The following is a 23,767-nucleotide window of genomic DNA, read 5'->3' as shown; positions in this document are numbered from 1 at the left end:
TTTTCAGCACCTCAGTTGTTTAGAAGAGAATGAGGATTAAGCTTCCTTACCTCTAAAGTAGCTGTCAGAGCTAAGAGTTCTTGATTCTATGAATATCTATTTCACACTTTTGCCTGTATAACATTCTATATTTGTGAATGTGCTTTCTTCTCATCCTTTCTTTATATATTTTAATAAAATGCCAGGTCTTTTATATGATTGGATGCATAGAATTGCCCCTCATCCCAGGCTTTGGAACTAAAGCTAGTCTCAATGCTAAGATATGAGGCCATTGTTAGGGCTCAGTGATTAAAGCCTTCATAGCTCAGGAAAGAGGATACGGGGACAGGCTATAGTCGGAGAAGGACCTTGCAAACCATGTTTTCTATTGTTTCAAAATTGTCCGTTTCCTCCATCAAACCTTATAGTTTCATTTGCTGTAGTGAAAGGCACAAGTGCCTTCTGGCCAGGGTAAATTCTTTCAACTTTTCAAGTTCTGTGCCTTTTATTTCTTCTCTATTTTCTAGGCCCCTTCACTAGAACACTGAAGTGATACCTGTTGGTCTTTCTACCTCACTCTTTGTCATATTTTTCTTTATCTAGTTAGCAGTGTATACTTTATCTTATTCAAATCTTTTGTCAGTAAGAAAAGAATTTGCTTCTCTGAAGAAAGTATAATTGCATGTATATCTGCCTTATGTGGCCTTGTTCTTATGATTAAAGACTCTGAGCATACAATGTCTTACACCACAATTCCTAGCTCCATGGAGTTCTGAAACACAGGAACAATATTCCTACGTAATCTATGCAGATAGCTATTGAGCTGGAGTAATATGATAAATAGAGTTTTCCTCTTCTTACTCTCATCACAGGAGAAAGGTTATTTTAACTACAAAAATGCATATCATACCCAATAATGACTTCCTTAACATCAGAACCCTTAAGAACTGCCCAAATATTAGAATCACAGCCAAGCGATGGGAGGTAATCCATGCTCTTGGTACTTGCAAATTGGAACTGCCTTTTGCCCCCAATTGAGTTTGTTTTCCATTTTATGAAATTTACAGTTGGAAAACATTTCTTCTTTTTTTAAAAAATTATTTTTAAAATTTAAATTGAATTAATTAACATATAGTGTATTATGAGTTTCAGGGGTAGAGTTCAGTGATTTATCAGTCTTATATAAAACCCAGTGCTCATGATATCATGTGTCCTCAATATCCATCACCCAGTTACCCCATCCCTCCATCCCTCTCCCTTCTAGCAATCCTGTTTGTTTCTTCTTAAAATTTTTGCTTAAAGATTTTTTAAATTTATTCATGAGAGACACAGAGAGAAAGGCAGAGACAGGCAGAGGGAGAAGCAGGCTCCCTGTGGGGAGCGCCATGTAGGACTTGATCCCCAGACCCGGAATCATGACCTGAGCCGAAGGCGGATGCTCAATTGCTGAGCCACCCAGCCAACCCTTAAAATTTTTACTTTAAAAGTTAACTTCATCTATGTCATATATTGGTTTTCCATTTTTCCTCTTAAAAAGACTAGGTTATATAAGTTATATTTAACTTTAAAAAAATCTGCGAGAATAAAATACATACAGTGATGAGAAGGTACAACAGAATATATTTGTCCAATGATATTATCCCTTCTGTTTCCCTGTCCTGTTGTTAACAAGTCATTGGGCATTCAGTGATGTTCATTTTCCAGGCTAGGTTTCTAGTTGGCTTTCTGTGTTTCCTGACCCTCCTTACATAAAGTCTTTAACTAATGGTCTCCTTTCTTTAACCCCAGGCTGCTCTTAAGTAGAAAGAAACACACTGGTATCATCATAAACAATAATTCAACCTACCACTTTCCTGGGAAATGCTATTTTAAAATGTTCCTTTTCTTCAGATGACCCTTTTTCATTTATCCTCCTTTTCACCTTCGAAGTTTCTGTGTCTTTCTCCTCATCTGCCTCTGTGTCGGCACAGAGCTGTCATCAGAATCTGCATTGTCATTCTTTTTCCCAGTCCATGTGTCTAGGTCTGACCTCTGCTTCCCTCGTGTCCTAGTCTTAAGCATTTGGGGAGCAAATTAATTTCATGACAGCAGCCCTCTGGTATTGAAAGAAAGAACACACACCTGGTTAGAAGTATATAGTTTTGAGCAACATTTCAACTTGACAGCAATCTGTATGATTTATGTATCATGTTATTTCCCTGTGAAGAAAATAAAATCTCTTTATAATCATTACATAATTTACCCCTATAAGACACCCTCAGAGATAATAGAATCACTCTTTTGAGAGGGCTCATCAAAGTCCATTGGCTCCTGTTTTTTGGGTGGGACTTCTGTCCTTTGAAAGGAATCCATTCTGAAACAATTCTGGGGAAGAGAGCTACGAATCGTGGCCTGTCAGCATGTTTCAGTATATCATGGTAGGTTGGCCCTCAATAAAGGAGGGTATATTTTGTGTGCCCTTCTGTACTATACATGAGTTTTGGAAGTGAGGAATAAAAAGGCACCCAAATGGAGCTTTGTACCATGGAATTTGATTGGTCTCTATACTAACTATGACTGTGAAGCAGACCTTCCCCATAATTAACTATGTTCCTATTATCACATGGCTCTCAAGAAAGCAGATGGGGGATAATTTATGTGCAAGACTCTATCTTCGGTAAAGCAGAAAGACAATGAAAATACCTTGTGGGGGGGATCCCTGGGTGGCTCAGTGGTTTGGCACCTGCCTTCGGCCCAGGGTGTGATCCTGGGGTCCTGGGATCGAGTCCCGTGTCGGGCTCCTTGCATGGAGCCTGCTTCTCCCTCTGCCTGTGTCTCTGCCTCTCTGTCTCTTTTTCTCTCATGAATAAATGAATAAAATCTTAAAAAAAAAATACCTTGGGGGACTGGCAGAGGTTCAATACCAGAAAAACAACTTTTTTTTTTCCATTGTTACCGCCATCCCATTGTTATTTCTATATGCCCCTCTCCATGCTTCTCCTAAGTCATTACCTTCCCCTTTCTTCCTCACATTCTTCCAGCCAAATTCCAACTTACTGCCCCTGAAATTCACCGAGAATATTCTTTGCATTTGTTTCTTGATGTGGAATGTCCCTCACTAGCATATATCTATAATTGGCTCTCACCTCTTTCAGGATTTAGTCTGTTTTCACTTTCTCAGGGAGACCTCCCAGGTTACATTGTCCCTGCCACACATACACATACTCTCTACCCTGCTGCTGGCTTAATTGTTCTTAGTATTTATCATAGTCTAGCAAACTATACAATATACTCATTTATTCTTACTGTCTCTTTATTCCCTCTAAAATGTAAGCTCCACCAGAGATTTCTGTCTACCAGGCGTTTCCCCCTTAATGTTGATAATCTATTCCAGAAAATCACATATTCTAGGTGAAAATGTTAACTGGAAACCTATATCCTGTTACCGTAAAAGGGGAAAAAGTGTGAAACGCTATATGTCAACCCAAAACAACCTTTCCTAACATGTAACTAAAATATGATTTTTTTATTTATATATAGATGTTTTACTATCATGTAAGAATGTAAAATGCTTCTCCACAGTTAAGTGCACAACAAGTATTTGATGACTAAAGCAGGAAAATTTAGTGGCTACTAGGCTCTAGTCTCTAAAACAGATGGCCACAATGCAGACCCCAACTGTGGATCTTTAGAGGGTCAACTCTGCAAAACCTTGGGAGACTAGATTGTACCCGGGAGGAAGTGGGTTTTTAAGACTTGCCTCTGCTGACCACAGTTTTGTTAATGAGATATGACCCATGCCAACTGGCAACCTTCTGGAGTCGAGTTTCTCCCTCTGTATAAGAACAGAGTAGGACCTCAAAATCTCTAAGTTCCATTGCAAGTTAAACATTTTACCATCCATAAGATAGGAAGCAAGATGTTACTTTCTTGATAGGGTTTTTTGAGTGAATTAAATGAAAATTGCATTTAAATCACACAGCACAGTGCATGACATATCGTTAGTGCCCAATAAGTGGTAACTATTATTGTTATTATTTTCATTATGTTTAATCTGTGCATAATGATGCATCTGTTCACTTAATTTCCAGTTTTGTTTTAGTTACTGTTGTTTAGAATGCAATTGTGTGGTAGTATCATAAATAGTTTTAGAGATTTCTGCCAATTGTTTACAAGTAGAATGAATGTATAAACATGCATTTTGTTGTGGTGGGATCATTAAATTATCTTAAAGAGGACAATAAATCCCCACACGTTAGAAACTCATATTGGATCTTCAATAGAATTATAAATGGTTTGGTTTATTCATTTTTGCATGTCTCCTGCTCTTCATTAGTATGAATAATTAAGCATGAACCATACAGAATTTTCAAACAAGGAAGTTCTTTTATCTTGGAGTACTTCTTGTTTAAATCCTATTTTACCTTGCAACCTTTTTTTCAGAGGGTTACTTTTTATTCCATCCCCTATCTCTCACTTTCCAAATTTAGATTTTAATTCTCTTAACTTGGAAAAAGGAAATTTCAAGGTAGCGCTGATATGTGTGCTTTAAACTTTTCATACTATATCATATGATAGTGGGAGGTGTGACAGTATCGAAGAATCCCAAAGCTTCTTTTAAAGCATTATCTTGGAAGTATCCAAAAGGTATGAGGATGAAGGGGAGAGATATAAAATGATAAATACCAATAAGCATGTGTTACTATAAAACACAGGAGGAAAGTTTTTAAAATTCAAAAAGAAAAACTATGAAAACTTAAAAAAAACCTTTTAATTTAGGGAAAAACATCAAGAGTAATTTTAAAAGTTCAGTTGTTAAGAGTTTTTTTGTTTGTTTCCATTGGCTTCCATCACTGGACCTTGTCAGCTCGTGAAGTGATTTCAGATTAAAGTAATTTTCTTTGAACGCTGGGCTCATTGTAGGAGACCACCACCAACAGATCAGCATGTGTAAAGGGAAAAACATCCTTTATTTCTTGGATAATATGACTAGATTCATACTGTGACGGCATTATTGAAGATCATTCCAAGGGGAAGAGGAGGAGAGCTATAATTTAATAAATTACAGAAAAATTTGAAAGTTGGAAAGAGCTTGTAACCAAAAGACAGTTGATGGCATTAATGTTGATATGGCCATTCTGTATGTTACTGCACAGGACTTTAAAATTAAGGTAAAAAATCATGTAAATCAGTGTGTAAATTACTTACATTGTACTTCCCATTAATAAAAATGTGAGGGAGAAATATATATGTATATTGAGAGGGCTTCATGTGTCAAGGGTGTGGCCATTCACTCAGCTGAGGAGTTGTTGCTTCTCATAGTTCTGCAAATGATGGCAAACTAGAAAGGTCCTTGGCACAAGAGACTATAAGGCACTATGTCACTGAATGAAGAGGTTGCTGACCTATGGGCTGTGGGCCAAATCTGGATGGCCACCTATTTTGGTATGGTGTTTAAGCTGAGGATGGTTTTTACCTTTTTAAATGATTTTGGGGGGGGGGTGGCAATCACAAAAAGAATAACATTCCAGGACACGTGAAAGTTATGTAAGATTCAAATTTAAGCATCTATAAATAGTTTTATTAGAGCACAGCAATCTTATTTCTTTACATATTTGTTGACATGTGACTTGTGGTTGCTGTCATAGTACAATGGCAGGGTTGAGTACTTGCCACAAAGAATGGAGTGTATGGTCCTTAAACCCAAAATATTTACTCTTTGGTACTTCATGTACAAAGTTTGCTCATGCCTAGTTGAAGGAATACACAAACTTTGGAATAAAGCCAAAGAAGTTAGAGCTTTGCTATACCTGAAACTTCTTCCCATTTAGAATTCCTGAGGCACTGGGATTGGCTCTATGCTTTGTCTGTAAAAATTCAAGGATCTGCAACTCAGCAAGAAATCAACCTTGCTATTGGTATTACAAATCTTCTACCGTGATTATAGTAAAAGGGCTTCTACCTGCCTTGGGTTTTTTTTTGTGAAAAAAGTCTCCACCTTTATGGCAGTTTAAGTACCCGAGATTCTGGTTTTGTTGCTATAGACTTGAGATTTTGTTATGGGACCTTGCTATCATCCCCATTACCCACCACCCCCAAGTTTGTGGATTTGTCTTGCTCTTATTAGCCCTTCTTAAAACTTTAATACATCTCCTATCTCCTCATTCTGGTGATTGGCTCCATGCCACCTGCTGTCAGACTGCCCCAATACAGCCTGCTTTCCATCTTGAGCTTTGGAAGATTGGCCTGAGGCCAATTTCCTTTGTCATTAACTTCCTGACTTTTCTCTATCTTCACGGCAGGGACTTTCTCAGATGACTATTCCTAGTGCTGTGAATGTAGTTCTTTAACCTAGATATCCAAGACTTGCTTCTGATGATTTTTGGCCATTATAGTTGATAACGTGCAGTGAGCCTTTTGGGAAAGATGGCCCTTGTTGACCTTATCAAGGCCATGTGGCTGTGAGTGAGTCCAACTCCTCATGCCAATTCTCAGCAGAGGTATAGATGCAGAAGGGAAGGTCATGAGAGGTCTGCAGTCAGTGAAAGGACTGAGAGATTGAGATCTTTCCAGACTTGGCTATGGGCCAGTCAAAATCTTCCCGAGACCAGAAGTTTGAGTAATTTTGACAAGCCTCCATTTGCAAATATTCACACGGATGAAATTAACCATTGAAAAGGAATCAGGGAATGTTGTACCTTAGGCTGCTTCAGCCAAGTCAGCTTGTGGTTATACAAAATTAATTTTAATTTATGATGATAAATACATGATCTGTAAGCCTGACCTCTTATTTATGGCCTCATGCTACACTGTGTAGAGGAGAAAGAGACATACTCAAGTTTATATTCTGGCTCTGCCAGTGTGTGCTTGAGAAATTTACGTGAATTTTCCAATGATCAGTTTTGTCATCTGTAAAATAGGGTAGTTCTTGCTTAACTGTGAATGTTAATGGGATATCATATGTAAAGTGACTAACCCATAATAGGCACTAAATAAATGTTAATTATGGTTAGTAAAATTAGAATGATCTCCTTAATGGAAACAAGAAGAATACAGATTTCTTCCACCTTGGTCAGAGTAATAGGGCAAACAGCCTTCCCTTGGAGGCTTTGTATGGTTATGGTTGTCAGAAATTTACATCACGGCCCTGAGAAGAGCTGGAGAAGTGGGATGAATGATGAAAGAAGAAGAGAAGAGAATCATGGACTGCTGATTCAGTTGGAATTTGTTATTTCAGTTTATCTATCAACCTCTCAAATAAGGATGTCTTGATGAAGTAAAATAAGATTTTCATTTTTATGAAAGGAAGGAAAATGAATTCTGACTTTGAAAAAACCTTAAAACTCTGGCTAATGGTAAGATTCATTTGGTTAACCGATGGGTTGAGTATAATCACCTTGTGAAGAAATCAAGGTGAGGTCACAAACATACAACTACCAAAATCAGTCGGTGAGACATAAAAGGCTGCTATTCTCTAGGGTTCAAACTGAACGAGAAGACTTGCATATCAACCCTGTCTGAATGGTATGGTATCTGAGTTGCTGTAAAATATTCAAATATTTTGAGATGTTTTAAAACAGGAAGAATATTAGTGCATATTAATGATATTTAAATATGTGGAGATATTTATTTAAATTTATGAAAGCACTCATTGTCATAATGGAATTTAAACAATTTCATCCTCTCAGCAAATTATTTAATGAATACTTACTATGAACTGGGCAATCTTCTAAGGTCTAGATGTACAAAAAAGATCAATAGTTATTATGTTAAACTATTATTTTAAAGAAGCTTAGTTTCTAGTGAGTGGAAATAAAACAAGAAACAAATACATTACTGAAGATATATGTCAGGCCAACCTGTGTGCTTTGAAAGCTAACGGTGAGTTTTAAGAATGGAGAGCAAAAGAGAAGTTTGAGGGCTATTTTATAAGAGATTATCAGAGAAGGCTCTACTGGTAACATGATGTTTGATTAGATAACTCATAACATGAGAGAATGAACAATGGACATCTGTGGGGAAAAGTGTTCTAGAAGAGTGATAGCAAAACACAGAGGGGTATGTTTGAGAAAAAACAAGGGAGGATGGTTCTCTGGAGAAGGGTGAGTGTAGGTGGAGGATATTAGGATATCAAGGAGTTGTAGAGGCCCAGATCACATAACCCCTGTAGCAGATTGTAAGGAAGCTGGATTTTTACTGAGTGAAATGAGAAGCCATTGGGGGATTTTGAATAATGGAGTTTATAGCAAGGAGGTTATAGCAAGAATTCAGGGGAGAGGGGTTGGTGGCTTCAAACAGTGTTGTCATGGGAGTGTCTAGATGGTGGATATAGTTTTAAGATATAAGCCGCAGGGTTTATGGGAGGATTAAATGTGAAATTTGAGGGAAAAAGAGTATTATAAATGATCCAAATTCTTCTGCTTCCATGTATATCAAAGTAAGGCCCTCTCAAATGATCTGACTATAGGGAAAAAAAAAACAAAACCTGTAAACCTGGAAATCATGTGTAAAGCAACTCTGAAGCTACTGGAGAGTCAACAGAAGTGGAGAGTCAAGAGAAGTAGACTTCACTTGGAAGTGCATGTTTTCTTAGAGTGGAGATGACCAACTATACCACTGTGTTTTCTTTCTGAGGCTTATCGCCCAGGGCTAGGTATTCTCTGAGTGACACAGTGATCACGTAAATGACATGGTGTACCATGTACAGTGACAGCAGGGGCTCTCGTTGAAAAATCCCATCTTTCTGGCTTGGGGAACTACAAAAGTGAAGCTGGGAAACCGTGAATGCTGAAGAGTGTGGAGAATTTCAGAAGGTGAAGAACTAGAGAGACTATCTACAAACCCTGTCTACCTATGTCTCTCATGTTCCCTTGAGTGATATATGTGCACACAGTCTAAGCAGTTCAAATTTAAAGGAAAAAATTGAAGAGTCCCTGAATGGCTCACTCGGTAAGGCATCTGACTCTTGCTTTTGACTCGAGGTCATGAGATCAATCCCTGTGTCAGACTCCATGCCCAGCAGGATTCTCTCTCCTTCTCCTTCTGCCCCCGCCATCCCGCCAGCCCAAATAACATAACAACATAACATAACATAACATCATAACATAACATAACCGGAGTTGCCAAACAATGTTGGAAGTTCAAGTCCTGCTCAAAAAATTACCTGTTAAAACAAAGGAAATCACGTTTACTGGAGAAAAACAACACTTGAATTTTCACAAATTAACATTCATAATGTTGAAGACACAATCCCAAAGTATTCAACATGCACAGTACCAAGAAGATGGACACCTTCTCAAAAGAAAAATCTAGGGGATCCCTGGATGGCTCAGCAGTTTAGTGCCTGTCTTTGGCCCAGGGCATGGTCCTGAAGTCCTGGGATCGAATCCCACATCAGGGTCCCTGCATGGAGCCTGTTTCTTTCTCTGCCTATGTCTCTGCCTCTGTCTCTCTCTCTCTCTGTGTCTCTCATGAATAAATAAACAAAAATATTTAAAAAATTTTAAAACAAAACAACATTAAAAAAAAGAAAAATCTACTGAGGCTGACTCCAAGATGAACCAGGTGTTATAGCTAACAGACAAGGATTATGGAGGGACTAAGATACCTATTCTCTGTAAAGTAAAATAATACATGTTTTCAATGGATAAAATTTCAGCAGAGAATTAGACATAAGAAAAAATAATCAATGTAAATTTTAGAACTTAATATAATTTTTAAGATACAAATATTAACCAGATGGACATACTGCTGAATGAATATGATAAGACTTACTGCTGAATGGACATTCAAGTGAACTTGAATATCAGTAGAAATTATTCAAGGTGAAGAACAAAGAGAAAACACATTGAAAAAAAAAAAAAACAGAACCTTAGTGAGCTGTGAGACAATATCAAACAGTCCAATATACAGGAAACTTGAAAACCAGAAAGAGGAAAGATAATGGAGCCAAAAAGTTTTTAGAGATATACCAAAAACTTAACCAAGTTTTATAAAATATGGAAATTTACAGATACAAGATATTAAACACCAAACCAAATGAAGATAAATATGCCTATATTGAGGCATATAGTCAAACTAGTGAAAGTCATAAAAAGCAAATCTTGAAAGAAGAGAAAAATGACCTATTACAGACAGGGGAACAACAATCTAATTAACAACTACCTTCTCATAAGAAACCATGGAGGCTGTGAGAGAATAAAACATTCTTAAAGAAGTGAAAAGAAAAAACAAAGACAAAAAAAAAAAAAAAAAGACAAAAAATTGTCATTCCAGGGTCTGTTCCACTAACACCTTTAAGAATGAAGGTAAAATACATTTTCAATGTATACTAAGAAAATTTGTCACCAGCAGACCAGCATTATAAGATATACTAAAGAACATCTATTTACTTATTTAAAATTTATTTTACTTCATATTTTACGTGGTGACAATACTTAACATTAGATATACCCTCTTTAATAAAATTTTGAGTATATATGACATTATTGTTGCCTGGGGAGCTACAGCATTGTTTTCTAGCTTCACTTTTGAAGACTGTGGAGACTTCCAGATGGTGAAGAGTTAGGAAGAGCTTCTGCAAGCTTAGTGCAATGTTCTACAGCAGATCTCAGTCTTCTTACTTAGCTGAAACTTTATGCCTACTGATTAGTAATTTTCTCTAGATGTCCTTTAAAATTAAAAAAAAAATTATAGAAATTCAATTCTCAGGAAAGAATGAAAAACATCAGAATTGAATGGCAAATATCTGGATAAATATAAACGGAAATTTTTGTTCTGTTTTCCCTCCACATTTTAATAAATGGTGTAAGCATTTAAAGCACAAAGTTTTACATTTTATTGAGAGGATTAAAATGTATGATACAACCATCATAACATAAAGGATGGAAGACATGAACTTGTAAGTGTACAAGGTTTCTATATTTTATATGAGGTAGTAATGATAACTCTGTGGGTGTAAAGAGTCAAGGGCATACATGTAGCCTGTAGGCCAACAAGGTGTTAAAAAGAATGCAAAGAACATTAATAAAATAGCAACAGAAGCAATTGAAAAGGAATTCTAAAAATAATAATAAAAAAACCCTTAAAGACTACAAATAAGTGTTGATATTGTTAGAATTGATTCAAATAAAGAAAATAAAAACAATACCCAACTCTGTGCCATATAAAAGTGATAAATATAAATGCATAGGCTGAAATAAATGGATATAAAAAGATATACTATGCAAATTAGTATAAGAAAGCTGAGTTTGCCATATGATAACCAGATAAAATAGATATGAAAACAGAATGTATTACCAGAGATTGAGAGGGATAGTTCATAATGATAAAAAGCATAATTCTTCAGGAAGTCATAGCATTCACAAATGTGCCTGGGCCCAGTAGTAACGTTTCAAGAGACATGAGGCAAAAGTTGATGGAATTAAAGGGAGAAATAGTCAAGCACACAATCATAGTTGTTCTATCAGTTCCTGAAATAAAATCTACAACTAGGCAAAAAACAAAACAAAACAAAAAAACAAAACAAAACAAAAAAAACACAAAAAACAAAACAAAACAAAAAACTCACAAAGCAAAATAAAACAAACCTGGAGTCAACCTGAACGTTACTGATCACTTTGACTTGATATTCATAGGAAAATATAGGCAAAAGTGACAGAAAACACATTCTTTTGAAGTGTGCAATGTATTTTATTTTTTAAAAGATTTTATTTATTTATTCCTGAAAGTCAGAGAGAGAGAGGCAGAGACATAGGCAGAGGGAGAAGCAGGTTCCCTGCGGGGGAACCAGAGAAGGGAATTAATGCTTTCTAATTAGGTCAACAAAGTCCTTTGAATCATTTTTGAGCTTTAGTGTGAGCCAGGGGAGGATAAATAGCCCTTGAAACAAAAAAGAAAGGGAGAAATGGTGGCACAGGAAATTAAGGGAGACAAACCTTAAGGAGGGGGGGAGCAGCTAGCTAGGTGTATGAGCATAGTTGGAGGGATTCACCATTTAAATGCTTTTGCTTGTTTTATTTTGAGAGAGAGAGATAAAGAGAATGAGCAAAAGAGGGGCAGAGGGAGAAGGAGAAAGTCTTAAGCAGGCTCGATGTGGAGTCCCACGTGGGACTTGATCTCATGACCCGGAGGTCATGACCAAGCTGAAATCAAGAGTTGGACCCTTAACTGGCTGAGCCACCCATATGCCCCATGGAAGGATTCACCATTTAAAGGGGAGTGAGTGAGGGATAGAGTCTTGCCTGCCTTGTGCCCTGGAGAGAATGAAGAGACTAGGAGAATCTTCAGTTCAGTGGGAGATTTCAAATGACTTTGTCTGATCTGACAGGTGCAGGGGCTATGCCTTCTTCATTCTATTACCATCCCTCTACAACATCTAAGATCAACCTACTCATTATTCTAGAGCTTTCTATGAGTTCTGGCCAACTGATTTGGGGTTGTCCACATAGTGTGCTCTTCAGATGGCTGGTGGTGGGTTGGGGGATGTTGAGCAAAGTCTAGGAACATAAAAGTGCAAGATTTCTCTTGATAATTGATCGAAGACTTTCTGGGTTGGTTGTTTAAAGGTATTTACTGGGGAGGGAGGAGTCTGGTTTCTTTCTGTGATACTTGTAACCTTCTGTCTTACTTGCTCTTGATGCTGTTATCTCAGATCCTCTTCTCCGTAACAGTAAAGGATCCTCTTCTCCTTTTATCTTCACCTGAAGCTCTATAAAAATACACTTGATTCTAATTCTTCTATTGTGTTTTTTACCTCTATATTGGCCCTACCCTGAAAACTATGAGTAGGTGAATTTTTAAGTGAAAGTGAGTCTGAACTTAAATCTAGGCCCTGTGAATAGAAGTAAAGAGGTTTAACATGACAAAGAATGGGGAAACACATCACCTAATACTTCAAAATATTATCCAGCTATAACAACAAGACTAAAAGATTTGTTTTAGACATTGAGACATTGAGATTGAAAAAAAAAAAAAAGGAAGTTGCGGGTATTTAGGTGAGGGATTGTTTTTATGATGAACCAGTTGAAGTGTCAGTTGAAAACGGAGAGAATAAAGGAGTTACAATATTTCTTGTTTTGCAACGTTATATGTACATGGACTCTCAAATGCTCTATTTTTGCGATGATATCTAGTGAAAGACTGAAAGGAACACTTTCTTTCCAATAGGGGATAAACCCATTATTATCTAGGACATCTGCAAGATAAAGAATATTAACAAGGAATTACAATAGAAAAAGAAGAAGGGGGAACCTACTTTCAAAGTTTAGTACTTTTTCAAGTTGCAAAAGTTGCAAAAAAAGCAAAAAGCTTTTTTGGATCTCAGGTTCCTTAGAGGAAAAAAAATAATAATAGCTGGGAGTCAGGCAACTTAATTTGAACTCAGAAATTGTAAATATATGTATGGTGTCTGGCCCCCAGACTCGATTAAAGAAACTCTGATTTGAGGTTATTTCTTGGGCTGTGACCAACAATACCTTCTTCCTTTTCTCAATTATGTCATACTGCTCATTTGTGCCTTTAGGATGCCAGGATCAGCAGTAACGTATTATTTAATGTTAGACTAAAGATTCCTTGGCTCTACAGCTTTATAAAGGCCATGTGTTAGGATGTTGTTCGTTATCCATGAAAAGAGTTTTCCCATTGGGGATCTAATTTTATAAGCAAAGAATGACCACAGGGAATAAAGATTCATTACATAGAGCATTTGAAGAACTTTAACAAAATAACATTTTATACTGTGGAATATACCTCCTTCCTAAAAATTGCCAAGGAAGTCACAACCCACTGATTCCTAGAGATATCAAGGTTAGAGAGTATCCTTGGCTAACAACCCAACTGTGCTTCGTGGCTGGTCCTATTCCTTTTATTCTGCAGAGTAGAGAAGGGGTTTCATGGAAAGCAGGTTTCAAGAGAAGGAAAAACAGATTCTTTCTTTTTCTGATTCTTGTCTGAATTTTGTTTTTAATACAGACTATTTTATCTGATACTTGGATTATTTGATAAGCTTTTACATTTTGGATATATTTTTAGTTTCAGAGAATACATTCTTTTTTTTAAAAGATTTTATTTATTTATTCATTAGAGACACACAGAGAGAGAGAGAGAGAGAGAGAGAGAGAGACAGGCAGAGACATAGGCAGAGGGAGAAGCAGGCTCCATGCAGGGAACCCCATGTGGGACTCAATCCTGGGACTCCAGGATCACACCCTGGGCCAGAGGGAGGTGCCCAGCTGCTGAGCCACCCAGGTGTCCCTAGACAATACATTCTTAACTCAGCTATCTTCAAGAGGGAAATATAATGTGGATCTCCAAGCTGTTTGACATGGGACATCCACCAAGCAAGTTTGTTTTTATGTGTTTACTTCCCACATTTCTTTAAGAGAGGAGAATTGCAGTAAGGTTATTCAAGTTGAAGTTGGTTCTTATTTGACATAATGCTTTGTAGATCAGTCATATTTCAGGACTTGATGAACATTGATTGTAGTTGCCTGTTGCAGAGGTACAAGAACCGATGGAGAGTAAAGAAGTACTGATAAAGATAGTTTCACATTTTCTCTCATTGAGTTGACTGCCAAGAAAAGTTGGCCATTTTCAATTACAGCCATCTCCATATACTAAAGCCACTAAAGCTAATAATTTATATATAATTAATTAGTCATTAAGTTTACAAATAATTGGATGTTTGCTGCCATGCAAATAAAATGGTAATTAAAATGTTTAGTTTATCAGCATATTAGACATCATGGACACATAATCTTAAGCCAGAGTCAGCAGTCTTTGCAATGGCAAAAATAGAGCAATTTCATTTTTATCCAATGTTTTTTATTTCTTGTCTGAGACTTTTAAGCAGAAATAATTGTTGAATTAAGCTATGCTGCCTTAGATTGTCATCAGCTTTTCCTACTTTTGTTGAATTTGCCTTCTGCAAACACTGTGCTTGAGTAGTATAAACTTTATTGTATATTCCACTTGAAGTTATAAGTATTTTAAAGATTTATTATCTAAAAATTAAAGTAATGTTTATCCTGCAAATTAATATAATTATAGTATTTAGTAATTTGGTTCAGACTTTACAACTCTCAGATAGCACTGCCATGTTTAAAATACAATTTCTTTAATATTTTACATACATTATCCAGTATTATATCTATAGTAAGTATAAATCGGTTCTTCTTCCTCAAATATTATAATTAGAAGGAAATACTTGTGATAATGTATCTTTTTAAAATACATTACATTTGCTTTAAAACAGTTCATAATTATCTTAAGACAATCTTTCAGAAAAATTCTCTTGTTTATATAAACATGTATTCTACTGTGACTCACTACTAAATTCTTTGGAGCACTAGTGTTTTAAAATAAATAAGTGCAAATTTATATGTGATATGATTTTCTCTGAAACATTGGTTTGAAAAAAGCTAAGACTTCAAAGCCTTTTTCAAAATAGAAGTGTCAAAATTTTTATTTGGAAAAGCGTCTTAGAATTTGCAGATTAGAAAGAACGATTCTTCTCTTGGCATTAAAAGTATACATTTTTTGAAAAGTGTGTTGAGGGAGCTGGTAGTATTAAGAAAGCATATTTATTCTCTATATATTACCTTTTGTGAGGAATAAAAACCTCAGCAACTTTTATTGAAACACTTTCATAATTTAACTCTGGACAAAGGCCAGAGGATAATTCTGTGACAACTTCACTATTTCATGAAGACCTCATTAGAACTTTAATCCTAAATTGTGATTCATTTATACATCCATTGTGAACTTTATATTAATTAAGGGTGAATCATCCCCTTATGGGAAAAGTTGAGAAAAGACCTTAACTTCTAAGGTTTGAAAGAGGCTAGTATCAGTTTTGTTCTTGCAATGGGACTACTACTCCTTTTGGTGACACAAAGACCACTTTTTAAATATAATACATATTTTTGGGAATCACTTATTAGGTTTACATTTCTTTTTAAACCTATAAATCCTCTATGATGTGAACACTCTTTGAAAAAATAGGAATGTTTAGGGCCATTAGGCTTAACTTTGTCTAGGCTTTTTTTCTGTGGCTCTCTGGATATCATCTCTAGAGCATGAATACAGTGAATAGTTTAGATAAACTAATATTTTATGATTTTCTGTCAGAGTTATTATTTGGGATGATCATTAAATAAGGTTATATCGCTATTTGCTTATGGAATAAATATTCTTCAGGTTATTAAATATCTTTTTATGTTTGACTTCTTTAAATAAATTTCATCTATGAATGCTATTGGGGTTTATTAGTTGACTCATAATTTTGTAGATTGCTATAGTGTTCATATTGGTTTAGCTTAGATCTCTGATCATAAGTGTAATGCGTGTTTTTGCTTTTATATTCATTCAGAGCAACTAACATGGAGTAAACCCCATATAAACATTGCTGACTTAACATGAAAGCATATTGGAGATCCCTGGGTGGCTCAGTGGTTTAGTGCCTGCCTTTGGCCCAGGGCACGATCCTGGAGACTGGGGATCGAATCCCACGTCGGACTCCTGGCATGGAGCCTGCTTCTCCCTCCTCCTGTGTCTCTGCCTCTCTCTCTCTCTCTCTCTCTCTCTCATAAATAATAAAATAAATAAATCTTAAAAAAATAACATGTAAGCATGTTATATGTGATATACATGATATTTATGGTTCATGGTTTTGTGAGGTATGTTCAATGTTAAATTATACTCAACATGCTTCAAGTCTCTTAGTCTTAGCATTTCTGACTCTTTGATACTTTGATATCTGGGAAAAAATGCTACACAAGTGCCATGAGGCAAAGTGGATAGTTTTTCAAAATTAGTCAATAGTACTCTAGTGGGATATAATAGATCTGTTAACCTGTTAATAAAATAAAATCCAACAGGATTTTTAAATGACTTAAAGACAAGAGGGAAAGTTATAGTCTGGTAGTGACAGCTGGCAAACTTGCCTTAAATGCTTTTAAGGACAAAATTGATAACATCCACGATTGGCTACAGTTCAGGGTACCCAATTCCAGTGTGCTGTCAACCGTATATATTTACTATTGATTAACACTCTAGCTACATTCTTTTCAGACATTTTGACGTGGAAAGGTTATTATTTTAGGGGCAGCACCTACATAGTTTTTTCCAAGGACTGTGATAAAATAATATGAAAAAGGAATCAATTAATATGTTGCCATTGGTGAAGTTAATGTGTTCATTAATCATATAAGTCTAAGGGAGCTGCTTTTCAGTCAGAAAAACCGATCAGTTTTAGCAAAAATGGAGGAAACCATGTGAAAAGAATGTGCATACTCCTGGGTTAGTACTGAGTAAAAATATGCAAATACTAAGTAAGTGGCTTTCCAAGTCATGTCCATACACCTGAGTCACATGTATAGAATTAGATGAATTCAACCTAAATGTTGATATCCATTGCAAAGAACCACTTGATTGCTGTGCGTTAGAAGATAATTCTGAGCATTAGCTACTCAATTTCATTACACACAGGAAAGCCTAAACAAATAAAGTAACCCCATTCTTCAATGTGCATAAATTTGCCTCATTTATAAGAGAGATCACACAACTTTTACACTTAACAGATATTTATTGGATGCCTCATGTGTATACCTTATATTGTTTTAGGGATACTATAGAATATGGAAAAAGAAAAAATCCTGTTTGATGAGTTTGCTTTCTATGAAGGGTGAAAAAATATATAGTTAAGTTGCATTAAGCACTTTGGAAAACAATAAAGCAGGAAAGTAGAGGATAGGAAGGCTAAGTGGTTGGGTGGCCAGAGAAAGCCTCTCTGAGGAGGTATCTGAGTAACAACCTAAAGAAAGTGAAGTAGTGAGTCAAGAGGAAGAGCATCTTAGAAGGAGAATCATCCTAAAAGAAAATAACCTAAGAGAAACTTTGAGGGCCAGTGAAGATGCCAGAGTGGTTCAGCAAACTGAGCCAAGGGAGTTGAGTAGGATAGAATGTCAGAGGGGTAATGGAGTTGAAGGGCATATTGTTAAGGGACTTGTAGGCTACTGTCAAGATAGTTGGCTTTTACTGTGTGTAAGAATGGGAAACAACTGGAAGGTTTGAGCAACAGAATGATTTTCTGATTTCAAACCGAAAGAATCATTCTGAGTGCTGTGTTGAGATCCAGCCACAGGAGGCAGGAATTGGAAGAAGCAAGGCCACAATCAATAGGATAATAAAATGGTGTTCAAACTAGAATATGTGACCTTCAGGGCTACCTGAAAACCTTACAGAGACACAAGTCTTTAAAAGACTAAATTTCCAGATCAACTAACTGCCTAGAAATTAACTGCCTAGAATTTAGCTGCCTGCTGGTGAATCTGAGATCAAGGCATTTCATTTGTTGACCATCTCCCATTTCATATCTCCTATCCCTTTTAGAAGAAACCTTTGTTTCTCATCCATTCCAGATCTTACTGTGGGGCATTTCCCCAGAATGTAAAAACTTCTAGAGTGAAAAATGAAGGGACAATTCCAAATAGTTTGATTTGACATCTTCACCTCTTCCACACACACCACCCTTCCTTGCTGGAAAAACCACCATTCCTATGGGAGATCCTTTGAAAACAAAAACAATGATATTAAGGGGAAATACCTTTTTTTTTTATTCATGTCACAGATTAATGGCAACTCTCTGTTTTATCCATTCATCTAGTCATCTCTTTGTCTCTATCTTAGAATTTGGATTGAAAAAAGGTTGTTTTTACTAGGATTGTTATTAATACATTTATTTAATTGAAAAATCAACTCAGACTCTTCTGGTAGAAAATAAGTTTAATTGTGGGCAACTGACTTGGTATTGAGAACTGATTTTCCTAACTCCATTCGTATTTTCCTTAAAATGAATTTACTAAATCTGCAGGTCTATGGCTCTCATAAAGATATATTTAGAGGCTGTGATAAATATTTTATTTAAAATTTTGTTCTGCCAAAGTCATTTAGAAAATAATTATAATTTGTTTTTTTTTCCTCTTGCCCTTTCTAATCATATCTGGTGGAATAAGTAGCCTCTAAGTGAAAAAGTAATAGGTCACAGGAAATTATAGTAACAGGAAAAAAATCCTGTTTGATGAGCTTGCTTTCTACGAAGCATGAAAGAATATATAGTTAAGTCACATAAAGCACTTTTGGAAAAAAAATAAAGCAGGAAGGGAGGGGATAGGAAAAAATAAAGCAGGAAGGGGGGAGGGATAGGAAGAGTAAGTGGTAGGGTGGCCAGGAAAGGCTCTCTGATGAGGTATCTGAGTAGCAACCTAAAGAAAATGAAATAGTGAGCCATGGGAGTCAAAGGGAAAGCACATTTAATTAGAAAAAAAAAAGATTTAATATTTTTACCTGTTAAAGTGCTTATTCATATATATTTTTAATTGGGAGATGGTGATATTAAATCAATATGATCTTTAGATTTCATGGGATCTATGTAGATAAAAAATTAATCCCTTACAATAATTAAAAAGCATAATGAAATTTTTAGTTGTTGACTTAACCTGTTTAGAGGTGTACATGAGCAGACATGTTTGACCACTACTAGCATATTTCAATAATACTGGTAAGAGATAAAGGTACCTTGGGATAAGTTTTAGAATGCAGTAGAATTCTGGATATATTTTTAAGGTTTGGATCACTACCCAAATTTTTTAAGACAAAAAACATGGAAATGATTGCTTTTCAACCTTGAAAATATGCTAGTGAAGGGATCTTTGGATTCTTATTAGAAATATGTAATGTTGAACCATTTGTATAAAACATTATACAAATTATTTTTTTTAATAAAAATTGTGCTGTGCTATATTGCCCTTGGTAGACTTGCCAAAATTGTGATATCACAGTGCCATTGGGACCTCTGACTGTGTTTCAAGGAGCAATAGCAAGTTGTCTGATGGTTTGGTGGAACTTCAGCTTCACATTCAAGTTCACATTCAACTTCAATGTGAGCATTTTCTCAAATCTTTAGGATTGTCTCCATTATTTGGGGGTCTCTTTATAAATTACAGTTTGGTGTTCAGCCTGTATGGCGTATATTTTTAAACATTCAGTCCCTACCACAGTAAACTGGAGATGACACATATCCGACAGTTCTCTATCCAATTTAGTTTTGGCTTTCTATGGACAGATGACAGTATAAATGATTTGAAATTGGGTTGCCATCCAATTTTTTCAGGTTGAGTGCTTGTAAGTCTGAGCTCCTTCTCACTGAATCCTCAGAGAAAAGATTAGAGCAACTCCTTTTTCATGGTTTCTGTATCTCTTTATGGAATTTGTAGTCTTGGAAGAAAGATATCTCTAGGTGATGGAAATCTTATTTATCTCAGTATAACTGAACTCTTGGATTTTTTCCCACACTGCCCTTATATGACACTTCCTTTGAAGGAGTATCAAGTTTCAGTGTGTCCACGACTCTATTCTCTTGCTTTAGAATTCTAGCAAGTCATGTTGAATTAAAGGAAGTTCTGGGAGTTTTGTGATCATGAATTATAGCCATTGCTGATTTTCCTTTAAAATTCATATTTCTTATATTTTATTTAAAGATTTTTATTTATTCATTTGACAGAGAGAGAGAGAAAACAAGAGAGAGCACACAGCAGGGGGTGCAGTAGAAGGAGAGGGAGAAGCAGACTCCTTTCTGAGCAGGGAGCCTGATGTGGGCCTCGATCCCAGGACCTTGGGATCATGACCTGAACCAAAGGGAGACACTTAACCAACTAAGCCACCTGGGCACCCCTAAAATTCATATTTCCATCAGAGCAGGCCTTTTGCTTTGAATGAACAGAAACTCTTGGAGCAAATTTCTTATATTGCTGCTATTAGCATCTTTCTTTTGAAATAGAGATCAAATAGTGTTTATATTCCTTGAATCATTCCTTATAATGTCTGTTAGACTATATATAAAACAGGAGATTTCACACATCTTTTTTGTTTGTTTGAACCAGTTTGGGTGAAATGAATCAAATTTGATATTTTTTCTTTTGGAATGAGCATTTTTATTGACATTGGGCATGTATGCGGTTAAAACTACTTGGATGTGACTGCCAGTACATTCTGTGCTATGTGCAAATAAAGCCTGAGATGAAACATGAAGATTGATGAGAGATTTTTGGGCTCCACATATTTACAGATTTTAAACTTTTTATACTTTTAAACTTTTTAAGCTTTTACCTCTGATGTGTTTCTTTTCTGAATGTGTAATACTTCCAGTAGGAGCAAAATCTGATTTATGAATTTAAATTTTAGTTTGTTCTGGGTACATCGTCTCTTCCTGCTTACTTTTATTTTCCTTTTAACTGTCTTTGTATAATTTGTTTATACTGTACAAAAACATATCTCCTCTAAACATATAAATTATATAAATATTGTTCAATACATATTTCTGCATATAAGTGATATGTCCTCTGTAAAGCTACAAAGATAGAGAAAAATTTAAATTAATGGAGAGCTTTTGAAACCTATTAGCTGGAACCCTTGAAGATTCACAAACACCCTGTGAAAAATGATAACATCATATAAGAACCCAGAATGTGTGTGGAGCAGTGTGGGTTTGGGGTGGGGGTGGATGGTGGGAGTGAAGTGTCCCTGTCCTCATAATCATATAAAGATTGAGGACTCTGGCCAAGGTATCTATTCTTAGTTTGATGTTATAATTTTTCTGTTTGACAAATATGATCAATATTTGAATACATTTTTTCATCTTTTTTAGAATATTTTGCTAGAATGATTTCTACAAGAAGTTTTTACTCATGGCCTTTCAGTTCTATTTTTTCGGCTAGATAGAGGATTCTTTTGGTCAGACTAGTATAGAAGTTTGGTTCATTCATGCATGATGTAGCCTAGTTATATATGGATTCTACCAAATTGCTCATTTTACTCATATGCTCCTTTCATATTTATTGAATGCTAGCTCTGTGCCAGGAACTTAAGAACTACAAGTATGAATTTAAGTTATAATTCTCATAATTAACTAAATTTAGAGGAAAATACCATCATATAAGCCAATTTCTCTGTTTGCTATTAGACTGTTTACATAATATAAAGTAGAAGGGATAAACCATGTCTTAGTATGCATAATAACTCATATTAACAGTTCTTTAGAACAAAATTATTAGTGGTGGTCTTTGGAGCCTATGTTTATTCCAATATTACTATCATTTTTTTAAAAATTGAGGATGGCCTTGAAATTGGTTTGTAAGCATTATACGAAAATCAGTATCTTGCAATCATGGTTTTTTTCCATGGCCTGATTTTGTTTAAAAAAAAAAAAAAATCTCTCATGATTATATATGTAACTCACCAGATTTGGATCTGAATGGCTTTTGGCTATTTTAAAAATCAAATTTACCCGGAGAGAAGAAAATGATTTGCTTCATTTAAGATGATTAAGAGGTTAACTTAGAAAAGAATCTTTCAAAATATTTTAAGCACTGTGACAAATAAAAATCTCAGTACTATTTCTAAAAATGCAATCTAAGATAAGAATCTCCAGATACCCATATATACATGTGCATGCGTGTGCACTCATATCTCCTTCAATAATAGTCCACCATCATCTGAATCCCAACAGAGTGGCCAAATGTGAACGTCATAAAGCTAGATGCCTTCCAGAGTATTTTCAATGGAATATCCTTGGAAGTTTCAACTTCGCAATTACTTTGGGAAGTCTAAGAATCCACCTAATAAAATTTTTTTATATAAAACCAACATGTGACTCTTCTATAACATGTTTCCACTTGGGAAGATTTTGATCCATCTTATCAACTGATATAAAAATATCTTTGATCTTAGGTGAGGTTGGGGCTGAGAGCTATACTAGCCTAGTGATGTGTGTTCTTTCTGTGTTTTATGTGAAACCAGCTTTTCAAAAGGTTATACATCATTTTTTCTTTTTTTAACATCATTTTTTCTTTCAATGACTTACATGATTCATCATAATTGATTTAATTACCTTTGTCTACATGGTCCTTATTATCAAATTTTGTGCTTTGCAATTAGAAGTTATATTTATAAGACTTTAATTTGTAAATGACATTAACAGCCAATCACCGTTAAATATATTATAAATTTAAATTTTAGAATTCACAGATTGAAAAAGTATAAACCACTCAAGGTGACATTTTGCAAGAGTGACATTTATTTGGAGTTCTATGTTTTAGTCTGCTTACAAAATATTAAGCTCTAGGTGTTCCTAGTAACAATTAGTTACTGTGTAGCTGCTTTTTATAGCCCCAGATAATTGGATACTTTCAAAAGCATGCACTGAGACAGTTGTAAGTTAGATTTAAATAATTATGACGTTCAAAGGCTAATAGAACTTAATGAAATACATATAGTAGTGAAATCAAAGTCGAAGGTGATTTTTTTCCCTCTTTTATGAAGGTTCTTTGTTATATTTTAGTCTCTTATGTTCTCTCCTGTGCACTTAAAACATCTCAATGTCATTATTGGTTTGTATGCTGTCTCCGTTGGCCATGTTTTGAAAGGACAGGAGCTATAACGTAGTCATTATTGTATTGCTTGCACTTAGCACCTGTACACCACCTAGAGTGTGATAGATAATCCATAAATGTTTGTCGAATGCACGGGTAGCAGAAATGCATTTCAAGTCCTTTTATTTAACTGCCTTTGCCAAAAATTGGAAAAGCAAATTCAGAACAATGGAAAATGTCTAGAATAGACCAAGAACAATTAGGGATCCCAATTTGCAGTTGGAATTTTCATGACTATAGCATCTGATTAAAAGTATTGATATTGGTTTCCCCTCTCCTGAGGATACTTGTACACAATTCAGTGAGAAAGATAAAAAGTAAAT

The sequence above is a fragment of the Canis lupus genome, chromosome 12, assembly GCF_003254725.2.
Source record: "Canis lupus dingo isolate Sandy chromosome 12, ASM325472v2, whole genome shotgun sequence".
In the NCBI taxonomy this organism is placed as follows: domain Eukaryota; kingdom Metazoa; phylum Chordata; class Mammalia; order Carnivora; family Canidae; genus Canis; species Canis lupus.
This window is presented reverse-complemented; position numbering follows the sequence as displayed.